Raw genomic sequence first — 16,493 nt, forward strand, 5'->3', positions numbered from 1 at the left:
ATTCACAAAATACAATATGTTGCCAAATGGAGCTCCGCAGATTGGTCGAATACGACTGTTTAGTTTGAAAAAAACATCTGCTGTTGCAATCGACAAGTTGCATGCTTCCCGGATTCCAAGTCGAAGACGCTAGGTCGCATACAAACACCTACGAATTGGTCTTTCCTATACCAGCTCGCCAATCGCCGCATCCAAATATCTATACGCTTCGAAGGTTACGTGCGACTGTCGCTATGTAGATCTACGCGGTCTTCATATGCAACACCGGATCGCCGTTCTTGGAAGTTTTGATTTATAGCTGTGCGGCAGACAAGGTGAGCATAGATGTGAGAGCCGGCTAAGCACTCCTTGCAACTATAAGTCGTCGCGACTTGTCGCACACACTAGTCATTATCATGTGCGTGTTATATAACTCGAATGTTAAGTCCTCGGCTTGTGGTCTACCACACTATACATTCCCTGTATTCACCCTTATTGCCGGAGCGTACTCCGAATATCCCTTAACAAATCCTCATGAGCATACCTCTCTTCTGATGAACATCTTACCTGCGATTTGACGCAGCGGCGAGTGGTTTTCATTTGCGGCTTAGTCATCTATATCACTCATCAAATATGTATATAAGTATATAAAATGAGTCATCAATACTTATTTCTTTTGTGAATCACTTCGACGCATAACGTTTATAAAAAAATGAATTATTATAGATTCCTAGTTGTGCTAAATTGAATTCGTAGATTTTTGTTTATGTAACGAACTGAATGGGTATCGCTCAACCTCTGCGACTGGCATTTTATATTTCATTCACCGAGAAAATTATTTGAGCTCATAAAAGTTCCGCGAAACGACGTCATGATGCAAAATTTGTCTCGGAATAACTTTTGAAAAAATTCCCGCCATTCAAACGAATTAGGTACGTATAGTTCGAGTAAGATACCCATGTAAAGAAACATACATTTTACATTCTACGTGGAATAATTACGTTTTTTATACATTTTTAAAGACGAATGTAATTATTTCCTGGTATAATTCGGGGCATAGGAACTTAAAGAAACTAAATTTTCTCGATGTTTCCGGTAGGTACTTTTTCATAGCCTTCAATTCCGATTAAATACAATACTTACCTACAATTTTATAAATATTTTGCTTTACAAAATTGTTAATAGTTTTAAAAATAAGTTAAAAACCTGATCCTAATACAATATGTAGGTTTAATAGATCATAGTTTCCATTTTTCCAAAACTTTTTCGCGACCCCTCTTTAAAAATACATTTTTCGCTCTGAAAAATTAATATCTCTATCTCAACTAAGTAGGTAGTACCTAGTTAATACAATAAAGTGTATTTTTTTACAATGTTTTATGAGATTATAAACGATACACCCTTTTTATTTACCTAATAACTGTGTTACAACTGTGGGCAAATTGTTAGGGCGGACATGCTCAGCGTAGGTCAAAATGGAGCTTTTATTGCATTTTCAAAGCATGATCCTGGACATTCCTTAAACGTTGTAGATAATCTATTATTTATTTATTCATTTTCTGTTAATTCTGTTTTGTATGGAAAGCTATTTCAGAAAAATCCGTAAAAAGTAAAAGACTATTATTGGTTGCTAAGGGGGTGGTCCTAGCAACTAAATTATTAATACATACGTGCGTTACTATGGAAATCAAAATGACATTTCAGTATTCTATATTATTTGTTTGTTTTTTATTTACTTCATATCAAGTACAAGTTTGAGCATATTGCGCATAATAATTCAACAGAAAATTTAAAAACGTTGTAGGTACTTATATAAAAAGTTATTTTTTATCTTGTAATTATTTATGCTTTAATTGGTCATTTACAAACATAAAAAAACACCTGATAAGTTAACAATATAATATTGCTCATTGTCTATGGCAGGGGCGGGCAAACTTTTTGGATGGAGGGCCAAATTCAAGAATTCAAAATGAGCGGAGGGCCGCAAGTAAAATACCATTTTTAGATATACACTATTTATTATCACGAAAAATAAACATTACAAAAAAATTAATGAAAAGAATGAAAGTGTTCAAAGTCAAATTCAGGTGTTAATTTTGTAGTTGATATTTTCAAAACTGCTTGTATGTAAATGGGCATCGGAGATATTTGATCGTAAATAATTTTTATTGAGGTTCATGATCGAAAATGTTTGTTCACATATAGGTATAGGTTGATCCAAAAATAACGAACATTTTTCTTGCATAATCTTTAAGTTGGTCGAATTTGTCTGAATTAAGGGCATTGTAAAATTTGGAGATTTCTTCACGACGATGCAATTCTCTTAAATCAGTGTCACACTGCAGATCAATAATCTCAAGTTGTAGCTCTGTCGTACACTATCAATATCTATTGAAAATGGATCGCGTACTGTTGCTAAGCTTGTCTCAATTTTTCGGAAGTCACCAAATCTTTGTAAAAAATCGTCATTCATAACTTTAATAATTTTTCCATATTCTTCAAATTTATATTCTAGCAACTTCAAAGTTGGAAAGTGGTCCACGTTGTTATTCGATATTTGTCGAAGGAATAACTTGAGTTTTATTTGAAATCCATTCAACCTTTTTACCATATCATGGGCATATATTTTTTTCCTTGCAACGCAGAGTTAAAAGTATTTGAATGTGTCACGATGTTCAACATAGAAAATAGTTAATACATAGTGTGCGACGAGACGCAAGGAAGACGTACTGAGATAATACATTAACGAAACAACAAATTCTTCAAATTTTAATCTATTGTCAATATTTTTTAAAAAATTATAAAAAAAGCTATTTGTAATCCGAAGTACAATTGATGATGGCGGGCCGCAAAAAAATACCCGGCGGGCCACATGCGGCCCGCGGGCCGCAGTTTGCCCTCCCCTGGTCTATGGTGTACTTATTGTTGTTGTTTTTTTTTTTAATTATTTACCTCTATTTAACAGGCAGTATACGCCACAGGTAAATGGCAATAGGTACATTCATTTGTTTAGAAGACAATTTCTGATGAAATTGGTTTCATAAAATTCGCAAAAGACTCTTTCGTTCGCTATAATTTTATTCATTTCTTTCTATTAGCTATGCATGTCTTGCTATACAGCCGCGAAGACAATCGAATTAAACCCATTAATTGCTCTGAAATATGTCTGTGTCACTTGACAAATCGACGATCATATAATTGAAACTTTCACCACTTACCTTTATAGCACCGTGAACTACTTTCGCTCACACGGTATTGTCTCTATGTAACAAAGCCTCCTTCCGCCTACGCTTCCTGTCTCGCTCTTATAACGGTCCCGACAAGGAGACGAAGCAGCAATAATGTAGGGGGGCGTGGGTGGTGATAGAACACGTCACAAAATTGGGCGTATTTTTCTTTTGCGTTGTAAATTTAAACTCTATAGGTGCATGTAAACAATATATTATTTTTATGAATGAATCAGCTGGATGTTTTAGAGTAGGTATACACATTATGCAATTTAGCAGAGGTATTATTTGGCATTTAATATTGTGTAGGTGTAACTATGCAACCTATCTTTTGTGTGGTCTCAAAATAATATCATGACGTTAATCCCTACCTACAGCGAATGGTAGATACATGCTACAATCGGTGTATCAATAAATATTGGTTACTGCGGGCATGTTCAATTTTAAGTGAGCAGTGATCTACTATCCAGTATTAAAACTGGTGATCTACCACACTCTGTCACATTTCATTCTTCACCTTGAATAAACGTATTAATTTGGCTTAAGGCACCGAGACGTTACAAATTATAAAACAACATTAATTGTCTTTCAGCATATCAAAGAAATAAGTACTCAATTTCCTAAACGTCATGATAATAAATTTTGGTGCAAAGAGCTACCTGCGTGATGGCAAGGAGAAACAATGACTCAGTTTAATGCGTAGGGATTCACCTATTTTCTTTCTCTCACTTATCAGATTTATGTTATTATTTTAATCTAAAAATATTGCAAGACAACACGCATTTTTTTTAAATCTCAATGCTATACGGCCATTTATTTCTGCTTACGGTATGCACATGAAATCAAAGACATCGCACGATCGATCGATCCAGCGCAATCGATTCGTTGGTTTTCAGAAAAACATACCTATTTGGAAGATTCAAATCGATTGAAAACAAAGGCTACGTGTGTAATTTTGTTATATTCGTCCCGAAAACGGGAAAGGTTTCTTATGCAGAAATATATAAAATAGTTTAAAATAATACATTACTATAACAATAATTAGTATCGTATGATAACATATATTATATTTTATAAAAAAAACGTACTAGGTATGTTTTATTCTTACTCATTGGATTGTTATTATGCTTTTTTGCTGTACGACTACGAGTGTAATATAGCCGTAGAATGTAAACGTACAAAATACTCACATGTTCTGTGATACTTACAATATGTATACAACTTAATATATATAAGTACGTAGTAAATATGAAAACAAGAGTATCTATACAAGCACTATAAAATGCTATGTTTTGCAATATTGAAATGTTCCCACCGAAGACTGATTATTATTTTGACAAAGCGAAAAAAAATCTACCAGGAGCACATGGCAAGTGAGGGAATAAAAAAACATTTGGTATGGGAATATAAACACTTTATCATATTATAAATTTCAAATTCATAGCACAAGACTGTATGCCGACTTAAATTTATCAAGCAGACAGGCAAAAGTGTCTTTGGGGGAAAATTTACAAATTTTCTTTCAAGATTCTTTTCACGAAATACCTATGGTAATTTCGTCTTGTGTCTACTCAGTGCCTAATATCTACGATATGTACATTGGTATAGGTAGGTACATTTATTATTCAATATTGTAATGGTGGTTTTTGGCACATTTTCACAAGGGTGCCCCCAAACTTGTCAGCGCCACAGACATCAACGTACCTACTTGAAATCATCACTGTTTTGACAATACATTTCGGACAAAATATTAAACCTACAAAGCTTATTAATTCGTAATTTAATTGGAAAATTCAAATACATAGTAATGTTTGTGATGTTTAAGAATCCAACCCATCAAAAACGTTAACGAACTACTAGAAATATGGATGTTGTGAATCAAAGTGTGGATGAATTGAGAACTTGTTCTTTCTTATAAGCACTATGTACCTATGTATGTACAATGTACATATGGAGTTCTTCATAAAGATTTGCTTTTGAACTCGTATAAAATACAGTTAACACCGAATGAGTAGGTAATGTAATCAAATGACTAATGACCATTTGGTGCGATGAAATTTTGCTGATTGGACTTTGGAGCAATTTGAAACAGACCCATTCATTCATAAAAAAAACCACCTTCATCGATAGAATGGCTGTGTAAATAAACAAGCACAATAATTATTTCCCCACTTGGAGTAATGAAAATCCACATGCTATTATTGAAACACCTTTACATCCACAACAATGAACAGTTTGGTGTGGTTTATAGTCTGGACTCTGGAGGAGATGTAACTCAATCTATTTTTTTGAAAACGAAAATGGCAATGCAGTTACTATCAATGGAGAACGCTACATAAACATGATTACTGATTTTTTCTGTCATGGATTAGATGATTTTGATCTGGGCGATATCTCGTTCCAACAAGATGGTGCAACATGTCATACAGCTCGTGACAGAAACAACTTATTGAGAGTTAAATTAAAATAATTATAATATATTTATCTTTTATTTGATAACTCTATACAAAATATAAGTAGGTACGGCTGGTACTGGCAGGTAGGCAGAACTTGAAAATACGTATACCTATTTTCAAGTTTTGATAATATATTGCCATTTTTTTTTATTTAAATAATAATATTGATATGTATCCGATAATGCCGACCTACAAATTCTCGGAGAGATCGTGCAAGGTCAGTGTAGAATTAAAATCTATTGAAATGTCAAAATGCAAACTTTTATTCTAGGCAATTTTACGCCGACATTTCGCAAAATAAATCAAATATTCCACTTTATTGATTGTTAAAAGTTTAAAGCAATTTTGTAGAAACATTTTTTCGACCTGCGTGCGTGCGTGCGTACCGTTTTGCGGCCATTCATGGTGACTATAATATAATTTATATTGTATTATTATAAAATAGATTGAAATTCTTTTAGTGAATCCATTTATTACGTTTTGTATATATTTTTTTAAATCATACATAATAATTATTTTATTGTTATATTGCCCAGGTATTACTAGAATTTAGTAGGTCAACTATAATACAGGTGTCCTTTCATAATATATGTTGCCTAAGTAAAGACGATGTGGTATAAATTTAAACTCAAATGTAAATATTGCCACCATAGAACAGGGGTTATGTACGTTCCGTTTTTGTTGAGTGTCACGAGTTTGACTCCCATTGGTTGGGTAAAAATTCACACTATTCGTCACTACGTATGCAAAGAGCATCAGAGGGTTAGAGAGTACCCTTTTTTGAGTTGCTCCGATCCGGGACCTAATACTTGCTCCTGTCTGGTCTCTCTGGGTCTGCTCTGCTCCGGGTAAAAAGTTTTAATAATATGTATTAATTAATGTATAAATTACTACAAATTTAAAAAAACAAAAAAATTAAATAAGGTTTATTATTCATCCTTTAATTAATTATATTAAACAAAACCGAAAGCAAATCGTCTTTCATTATCTACCTTTTCTGTCAAAAAAGTGAGGTTATGTATCACTTGGCAGTGTTGCTGTATTTCCAATGATTCCAGTGTCGCAAAGTGGCAAATATAATACCTAGATATTTTCATTGGATTTTAGGATAAAAGTTTAATAAAAAAACAATACATCTGGTGCAAGGGAGCACTACAAATTTTCGGTGCTCCAAGTAAACACCATTGCTCCACTGCTCCGTGGTCCTGCTCCGAGGTGTGCTCCAACCTCGGAATAGCATTAAGTATAAAGTCTCTTAACCATTTTGATTAGGTTAGACCCATTATATATTTAATACAATCTTGCAGAATCGCTGTCTTGTTAATTAATAAATACAGACGTTGGGCAGGGTAAAAATGGTTTCAAGTCGGTTTCATAGCCGATTTCGGCAAAATTCTTGAATTAAAGAGTGATAACCTAACCAAGCTAACCTAACACATAATCCAGTATATCGGCCATTTACAAAATTTGTCTGCCGCTGGCTTTCACTAAATAGACAAGAACCAAAAAATGTTTTCAATGTACTTACCTATGTTATATTGGTTTCAAAAATGTATGTAGTATTTGAAATATGCATTGATTTCGTGTTAATATAATTAAGTACATATACCTAAGTCAGCCAATAAATTCTATGTCTAGCCTCCACGCGGCGTCCCCGGTCACTAGTGTCACTACAAATAGTGTGTATTTTATGACTATGCAGCCCATCTGGCTGATGAAGTCGGGTGAAAGGCAAAATTGGCACCTCAGAACAAGATATCTTCGGGTACCTACCCGAAGTACATACTTGAAAAAAAATCCAGACAGAAAACCACTCACAAACTCGCCTGGATTATGTGTATGATGTGTCCAAGCACCTCATACGAGACGAGACATGGTGTGCCTTCATCCAGCACTGCTTGAAACCTGTGCTTTGCTAAATACATATTGAAATCAAGCAAAACTTCTAAAATACTTCACTGTTATATCAACAACCAGAAAACATTGAATAAGTATTGAAAAACTTTAATTTCATTTTCGGAAGCTTTTCCAAATTTTCGGCGCTCTCAGAACTGGTTGGGAATCACTGGTTTACATAAACCACTGATTCATTGAATCGAAATAGGTAAAAGATCTGTCGGACCCTCCAATATGTTTAATTTAAAATTTATTGTAACGCCAAACGGCTACCTACCGTCTCTCGAAGGTTGAATTTTTTTAGTTCGCGTATCGTGACGTCACCACGCCATGACACATTAAATTTGCGCTTGTTTATTTTGATTGTGTGTGAAAACAGATTGTGAGTCTCGATCGCGAGAGTGTTGGGTTGGTGAGCACTGTGTGAACAACGGTTTGTGAATGAGATTTCCATGTATGGGTTGTCTCGTTACCCCCTCCTCACGTCTAGTCGGGCATTGAGTATAGTCTCGGAAATGCAGCGATTGTAAACTTTTTAATATAAATCCAAAGATTAGTAAAATACAGTAACCTCAAAATATATCCCGACGAAATACATATTAGCCCAATTTTATTAATTAATTTTCACTGTCGGAATCTTTTTCCACTCTTATAGGTTGCAACAATTTTTATTTTAAACTGTTTGTTCCTAAGAGCAGGATTTTTTTTACGAAAAATGGATATTAGCCACTGGCTCAACCTTCACCGATGGCCGAGCCGTAACATGTCGGCTTATAATCTCAGGGGGTTCCGGGTTCGAATCACGGTTTTGACAAAATACACATGTTGTTGTTTGTGTGGAGTCAGAGTATGGATGGTTTTATTATTGTATCTAAAAATATCAGATAAGTTAAATAACTTAATAATACAACATGCCGTAATGTCCGATGACAGTACATAGTTTGATATAAGCAATTAAACCATCACAAAAATACGCAGGTTTTGAAGATATCAGATAATATGTAAATGTATTGTAACAACCAGGAGTATTGGACAATGAGGACCATCTGAGCGTCGTTCCTCTGATAGTACCTATGTAGATTTCTGCCACCATGTCATGTATAAAAGAACAAACACGAACCATAAAAGTAACTGAAATCACAAAATGAAGGGCATTGAAATGTGGTATGGGGTGAACAAAATCCACCTTTTTTCAGGTATCTGGATGTCAAGACACTGGTTGATGTTGAGATCGTATACGATAGAGAATATCCACGACAAGCAGGTCATGCTACTCCCTGCTATCGATCATAAAACCCACAAAAAAAAACAATGATTCCCGTTTATAATACTGTTACACCGCACAGTGATTGCGTATGGAAAAGAATCGTGGACACCAACTGCGAAAGCGGCTGTACTGATCGATACCTTCGAGAAGAAGATTCTCGAAGAAGAAGAGAAAGTGATGGTAAAATGTGGAGAATCAGGTATAATGATTAGCTGTTGTTGAAACATTACACCTTCATAAAACTCCTGGGGTTGAACTGTGCAGGCCATTTTCAACACAAGCTACAGACGCTGGTGCCGATAACGGTCCAGCTGTTGATGTCTTGCATTGCTTACTTACTGACAGACTACATTGACAATTCTTTGGGAATTAGGCTGCGACCGGCTTCTGACAGTCGCATAATTAAGAGTTTAATATAATCTATAATATTGATTGCATTTCTGTGTATACAAATTTGACCAACAGTAAAATTATTGTTTAATTTGTCAATAGTTTGCTGGTAAAATTACAAGAAGGCAGGGTGCAGGTAGGAGGCAATGCTACCTTACTCGATTGGATCGGTAATAGGTGTCGATATAGCTCAGTCATTAATGCTTGTTCAGTAAAAATCTGCTAGACTACATACTTAACCATTATTGTAAACTGTATTAGGTATGCTGTAATATTGTTTTGATCTTCAAATATACACCGTTTTCGACTACGTATTGTTGATTATTGAATAAGACTACTAGACATATCATTATATACTGCTATTTTTGTCCAGTCTGTTTAATTGAAAGCTTTTTGTATGTTGTAAATATTGCTAGAAATGAATTCACAGCTAATTTACTTATATATAAAAGCTTCTTCTAAATACAACTACATTTCACGTATAAGACGGCCTTTCTTCAGTATATTCGGTCATATCGTTTTTTTGCTATCGTTTCTTCATATCAACATTTCGCTATATTCCTAAATGGTATATAATAGATACTTTAATCAGAGAAATGTGGGCTATAGAAAACGCCAACCTTCCTAGCATAGAGTGACTCTTGGACCATGCAAAAAAATATTACAAGAATAGTAATATAAAAAAAAACTTAGATAAAAAATTTGTAAACGTTAGGTACAAGATCCACAATCACGAATCACATGTATTTTTATTGTTACGGAACATAGGGAACAAAGAATACGCTTTCACAATCAAGTTACTTTTGGTGGCACCGTACCGATGATGAATATTTAATATCACAACAATAATATAACAATAATTCTCCATATTTTACAGCATCCCACATAGAAAATATATTTCTCATTGTGTTCCGCTTTAGGTTGTGGAACTCTGAACTTTGGTCCATTGCGATCGGGTCTCCTGCGATCGCGCTCACTGACTCGGCTGTTACTAGACTGGTAGTGAATAATAGTGACTGACCTACAAAGCAATTTAGTACTTAATAAAATAATAATAAACTGGGACCATTCTACTATTCCCAGCGTTGTTTTGTTCAGACAACAAACACTACAGCTACACATACCTACACTAAGTGGCTTCATTTGATCGCAGCTAGCGAGCAGCGCTTGTATTGGACGAATAGGTCTATTATTAATTTTCACTGCTTGTCTAGGACTGTCTGGTTCAATGAATGCTAAATTTTATTTCATTAAAATACTACTTCCTCTTTCTATAATTACCTATCGTAATAATGGAAATAGATTCCTTAGCATGTTTGTTTATTTATTTACTTACTCAAAATTCTTAATAATTATAGGTGATAATTGATAATGAAAGGAAATTTAACACAAGGTATATGAGTTTTATAGATCAATTAATTAAGGGCGGACGTGCTCAGCGTGGGTCAAAATGGAGCTTTTTTCTATTTTCAAAGCATGATCCTGGACATACCTTAAACGTTGTAGATAATCTATTTATATAATTTTGAAGCCTTATTATCCTTTATATTTATTGTAAACATTTGATGACTGCATAAAGTATTTTTATTACATAAAATAGTATTCTTTTAAACCTCTCGCTCTAATGTTTTAGAATATAGTCATATTTCAGTACATAAATGTGCAGTGGTGTTAAGATTTTTTACATTTATTAATTTTTAAACGCATTTATAAAACTATCAGTATAATTTATATCGACATTATTATAGTGAAAAATTTACGATAAAAGATTACATATATTGATAATCTCTGTGATCCCAAATTTGACAAGAATTGGGCATTTTATTATTCAAAAAATGGGCAAGATTAACACATTTGAAGATAATTCTAAAGATACTCATTATAAGCTATGTCTTTGACGATTCAAGTGTGATAAACATCCTACGAATAATAAAAAAATAATAATAGAATATATAGTAAAATGATGTTAACGCGCGTGTTTGAACATGTACCGTTTAAAAAAAAATCGGTTAGGTACATGTTCAAACACGTGCGTTAACATCATTTTACTCTCTACTTCAATTATAGTTTGTCAATTTATGGCTACGGCCGTATGTTGTAGCTTAACCACTGGGGAATGCCAATGAAATGGCGTATTTATATTTTGGTTGATGATGTGTGATGGTTTTAGGTCTATAGCGAAAATTTAAGAAAATGTGCGATAAACCGGAATTATAATAATATGTATTACAATGGGTAGGTATTACAATAAAATAAAAATTATGTAGGTATACTGTCAGGATTGTCAACGTGTTGATTGTCTGCGTCATGAAAAACCGCCAATGCTTGTAATATTTGTAATCGTTTCCTCATTCGCTGCCCTTTATACTGTGCCACCCCTATGCAACGCATGAAGCAGTATCTACCCATGATCCAAGGCCAGAAATAAACAAAGGATAAAACGATTAGATTGTCTAATTTAATCCGTATATAGATAGGTACCTACAATGTTGATTTTAAGAATGGATGAATTTAAGAATATATTTGCGGACTTGTCATAATTAGTAATATCATAATATTATAACCATGCTCTACTATCACTACCCTAATAAGTCACGCATGTCCACGATTAAAACTGACGCAAAGTTCCCCTTACTGTCGCGCAGTATGCTCTTTGCACAGAAGTATAATAGTTTGACGATAAGTGGTATGTGTGCCATGTGATACAGGAAAACCCGTGGAACTCATAAATCGGTGTAACTATCTGGGGAATACAATGTTTTCTTTAATATTCTGATGTGATATGTATAAAAATCAAGACAGCGCGGAAGATATAAACGGACTCTAAAGATCTTAATAATTATGACCGTTAATCCATGCGCATTCCATAAGCACTTGTGGATGCGACAGCTCTCAATAACTTGTAGGCGAACACCCTTAGACCAGATGTTAATCACTAGACATAAAGTGCGGAGTGTCTGGGTATGGAGAATGCATACGGAAAAAAATGCGGTGAATGTGGAAGTCAGTAGCACCTCTTAGATTTTGTTACCTCGCCCCTCCCCTCCATCTTAAAAATCAATACAAAATATCTATGATAACAAATATTATAGATATTTTTTCGAAATTGACCCCCCTCAAATAATGTTTCTATGCGCACGCCTGATCTATCAATATGGCTTATTTCAATATTTATTGAAACAGTATAATCGTATTTATTTAATCTTCATGACCAAAAGTCTGTAGGTATCAGGAACAGTTTTTTTTTCGATTGTTAATATCCAATCTGTTTTTTGTAGACGTCTTGTTTGTATTTTTTTTCAATTGTTTGATGAAGATAATAAATATGTTTGTTAAATTTTCGACTTTCTGTCGCCTTATATAAAGGTCCTATCGTTAACATCACTTTGAATAAGTTTGATGGTGAATATGATTTTAAATGTATTTTGCTATTCAATGCCATACAAAAATATCAAATGGGCAACCAGACGATATAAATAAAAACTTTTATAACAGTTCAGATATTAAAATGGTCGTGGAAAGTTTGGCATTTTTAACATATTTACAAGGTTTACAAAGTAAGAAAGAGCCATCATCTACAATTTACATAATTCAATTTAGGTTTTCATCTGTTTTCCGAAGGTTATCTGGAACGCCTTCTCTGAAAACCTCCTTACCAAAGGAATAAAATTAAGACATTAAAATGTTGTGGAGAAAGATTTATTTAAACATTTCCTTACGAACATCCTTTATACTACGATTTTATACGTAGGTATTGTTTATAATTTAACCAAAATGTAGGATAGGGTTGCCATAAATTAGCTCACACATCGTTGATCCATTTTTCCCTAGTTTACCTAAATTAATTCATTCAAACACATATTTACAGAAACAAATTTGTACAAATTATAATCATGTAATATAATTTATCATATTGTATATCATCTTCGTCAGCCTGAATCTATCCACTGCTGGATGAAGGCCGCTTCAAGCTGCTTCCACTTCTTTCGGTCCTTGCGTTGCGTTGCCACGTACTTCCGCAGAACTTTATCATTTCATCGATCCAGCGGCCTCTCGGTCTACCTTGCGAACGTTTTGTACTTCTTGGATACCACTGGATGACTAGATTTGTCCAACGATTGTCTCTTCTTCGAGCTGTGTCCAGCCCATCTCCATTTAAGGCTTTTAATAAACTCTATTAGATCGCAAACCCTTGTCTGCTTCCTTATCCACTCATTTCTCATTTTGTCCTTTCGCGTTATGCCCAGCATGCACCTCTCCATACCACGTTAAACTACTTTAAGTTTCTGGATCTCTCTTTTACTCACACGCACAATATTGTATATATTACTAGCTGAAGTACCCGGCTTCGCACAGGGTCGCTTCGTGGTTATATTTATCTTAGATATTTGAAAAATAATAAGAGGTAATTCTTTTTTAATATTAAAATATCTGTGTAATACAATATGGCAATATGAAAATAATTCTAATAGGAGTAAAGGTCAAACATAAGAACACTAAATTAAAATCGAATCCAAAATATGAAAATGTTATTAATGTTATTATTATGTAGTAAAAAAAAAAAATCAAAATTGAATGGAACAAACAAACAACAAACTTTGTATTTTATATAATTTAGAAACCTTCGCAGGTGTGCGCACAACAACTGACAAAAGTTTCATCGCAATCGGATGAATGGTATAGGAACGCATACGAATAGTAGAAGAAGACGATTTTCTAATTCAGAAATCTTCGTGGGCATGCGCATGACAACTCACCAAAGTTTCATTGCAATCGGATTAATGGTATAGGAACGCATACGAATAGAAGATGAAGAAGATGGTTGTACTAATTCAAAAACCTTCGCGGGCGTGCGCACAACAACTGGTCAAAATTTCATCACAATCGGATGAATGGCATAAGAACGCATACAAATAGAAGAAGAAAAAGATGGTTGTACTAATTCAGAAACCTTTGCGGGCGTGCGCACAACAACTGGTCAAAATTTCATCGCAATCGGATGAATGGTATAGGAACGCATACGGGACAGACATACAGACATTCATTTTTATATATTAAGTATAGCCTATACTCTTCGCGCAAGTGCAAGCAATAAGTTGACAAAGTTTTATCGCAATCGGATGAACGGTATGGCTGCGCATTAAATACGAACAACAAACACACAAATATTAATTTGTATATATTAGATGTACATTTAAATACGTAGGTATCTATATAATTCATTATGAGGAATTGAAATCACGATTACTTAGGCCATAGTATTCTAAATATAAGGGAAGATAAAAAGACAAACGATTAGTAGAATACGACTTTCTTGACTGCAGAAACAGTGAATACAGTGATGTGCATGGCTAGAGCACTCTGTATCGACACGCGGGACGTTTTTCCAGACCTGAATGCACTCCAGTATTTCGTTAGATAGTTCTAATCAACAAAATAATTTTGAATCACGTGAACAAATGCGTGAATATAGAAAATTATGTCTTGTTGTTTTTAAGTTAAAAAATTCGAGAACGTAAATAGGTATATTCCTTCCAGTAAGCTGGGAGTAAAATTCTAGAGAAGCGATTAGTCAATACAATACCGAAGAGATTGTGTGAAGATGTATTGCCTGTTTCATTTCGGCCAATCCACACGACAAGATTACTTTGCGATACGTCGCAGCCCAGGTGTCCATTGCATGATCGGTTTGGACATGGGGATTTGATACGGGTCAGTCCGGTCAGTCCAGTCCAGTCAAACACAGATCCGGCACTATTTTATTTAGCACTACATCACTGAGCGAATCAAAGTCAACCTTCCATTAAAATATGACACAGTAAAAGAGAAAATACATAGTAAAAAACATGTCTTGATTTTTAAGAAAGTACAATATTATACGCCCACCTTAGAGCAGATACTATAACACTCTTGCGTCAATTTTCATGGGTTGCAGATTATCGACCGTGCCAAATTCATGTGTACACAATCAATATCTGTCTTCGGTTTCGGTACAATACGTTAAACGAATGGCTAACGACCAATACACGTAAATGTATATTAAAATAATCCTGAACAGTCTATTTCCACTAATTAGAGCGGTCATGGAATGGTAATGTCGATACGTAGGTATACTTATATTTTTTAAACTTTTATTAGATATTCTTATTCAAATTAGGCTCTTAGAGACCAAATCGACTATTGTCATTCTCAATTTCTCTATTCTCGTCGGACTCTACAAGTCTTCCACCAATCTTACACCTCCAACGCATCCTCCTTCACTCCATCGATCGGGCAGACCTGTGGTCTCCCGTAGTATCCAGGAGGATTATTGTCCTGCTCACTTGGGCTATGAATGGAGAGCGTTGGTTCACTGTACATGCTGTGTAACTCTCCAGTGTATCTTCAGAGTCTCTCTTCCTGATTGGGTACATATCTTCCTCAGAACATTCCTTTCAAAGGAATCCAACATTTCATCCGTTCTCAAATGGATTGTGCACGCTTTTTTAACGGAGATAATGACAATTAGGGTTAGATTAGATATTATTGCCTTACCAGTAGCAGAACATCTACTACTAACACGGTTTTAAAATATACTTACCGTCGTTGAGCTGTTAAAACCTCCGATGTGATAAAAGATTTTAAGAAGACAGATAAAAACTACTTTATAAACACAAAAATGAAGGCAAATATTCGTACAATTTAACTAATCACATGCAAGGTATTAGTCTTGTCTGATTACAATAATAATGTTACGGTTATATAAATAAATTTGACTGCGTGTGGTATATAACTAAAAAATTGGTGAGTTTATAAAACTATGCGGTCTAAATTTATCAAAAATGTCTCAACAGGGATTTTAACAGCTAAATAATGATATTAAGACGGTAGGTACTTCAGTGAAACGGCAAATCATTTTCAACTATAGGTGCGACGAAATTTAAAAGAAGGAGAGCGAAAGTCGAGCTGTGAACATGTCAATTTGTTTTGTGATGGTGATGGGGGAATTAATTCTTAAATCGTGTAAAGATGACTAAAAAACGTTACCCGTTTTCTTGAAAAAGAAAACATGTCAATGAATATATTAATTATTAGTAATATAACAATAAACATAACATTAAATGGACGCATGTTGACTTTTTATGACAAATTATGTTTTGTTCTGCACGCGTCATTTGCACAATCTTCGCGTCGCGTAGTCACGATCGTTTTAGACCGTGCCCCAGCTGAAGTGACTTAAGCAATCTATGCAATGACAGTGTTCATTCAGTGCAACATTGGTTTTTGGGTGTTTATATA

Source organism: Rhyacophila brunnea, unplaced genomic scaffold, assembly GCF_057557595.1.
Source record: "Rhyacophila brunnea isolate RB1 unplaced genomic scaffold, BYU_Rbru_1.0 scaffold_9, whole genome shotgun sequence".
Taxonomy (NCBI): Eukaryota; Metazoa; Arthropoda; class Insecta; order Trichoptera; family Rhyacophilidae; genus Rhyacophila; species Rhyacophila brunnea.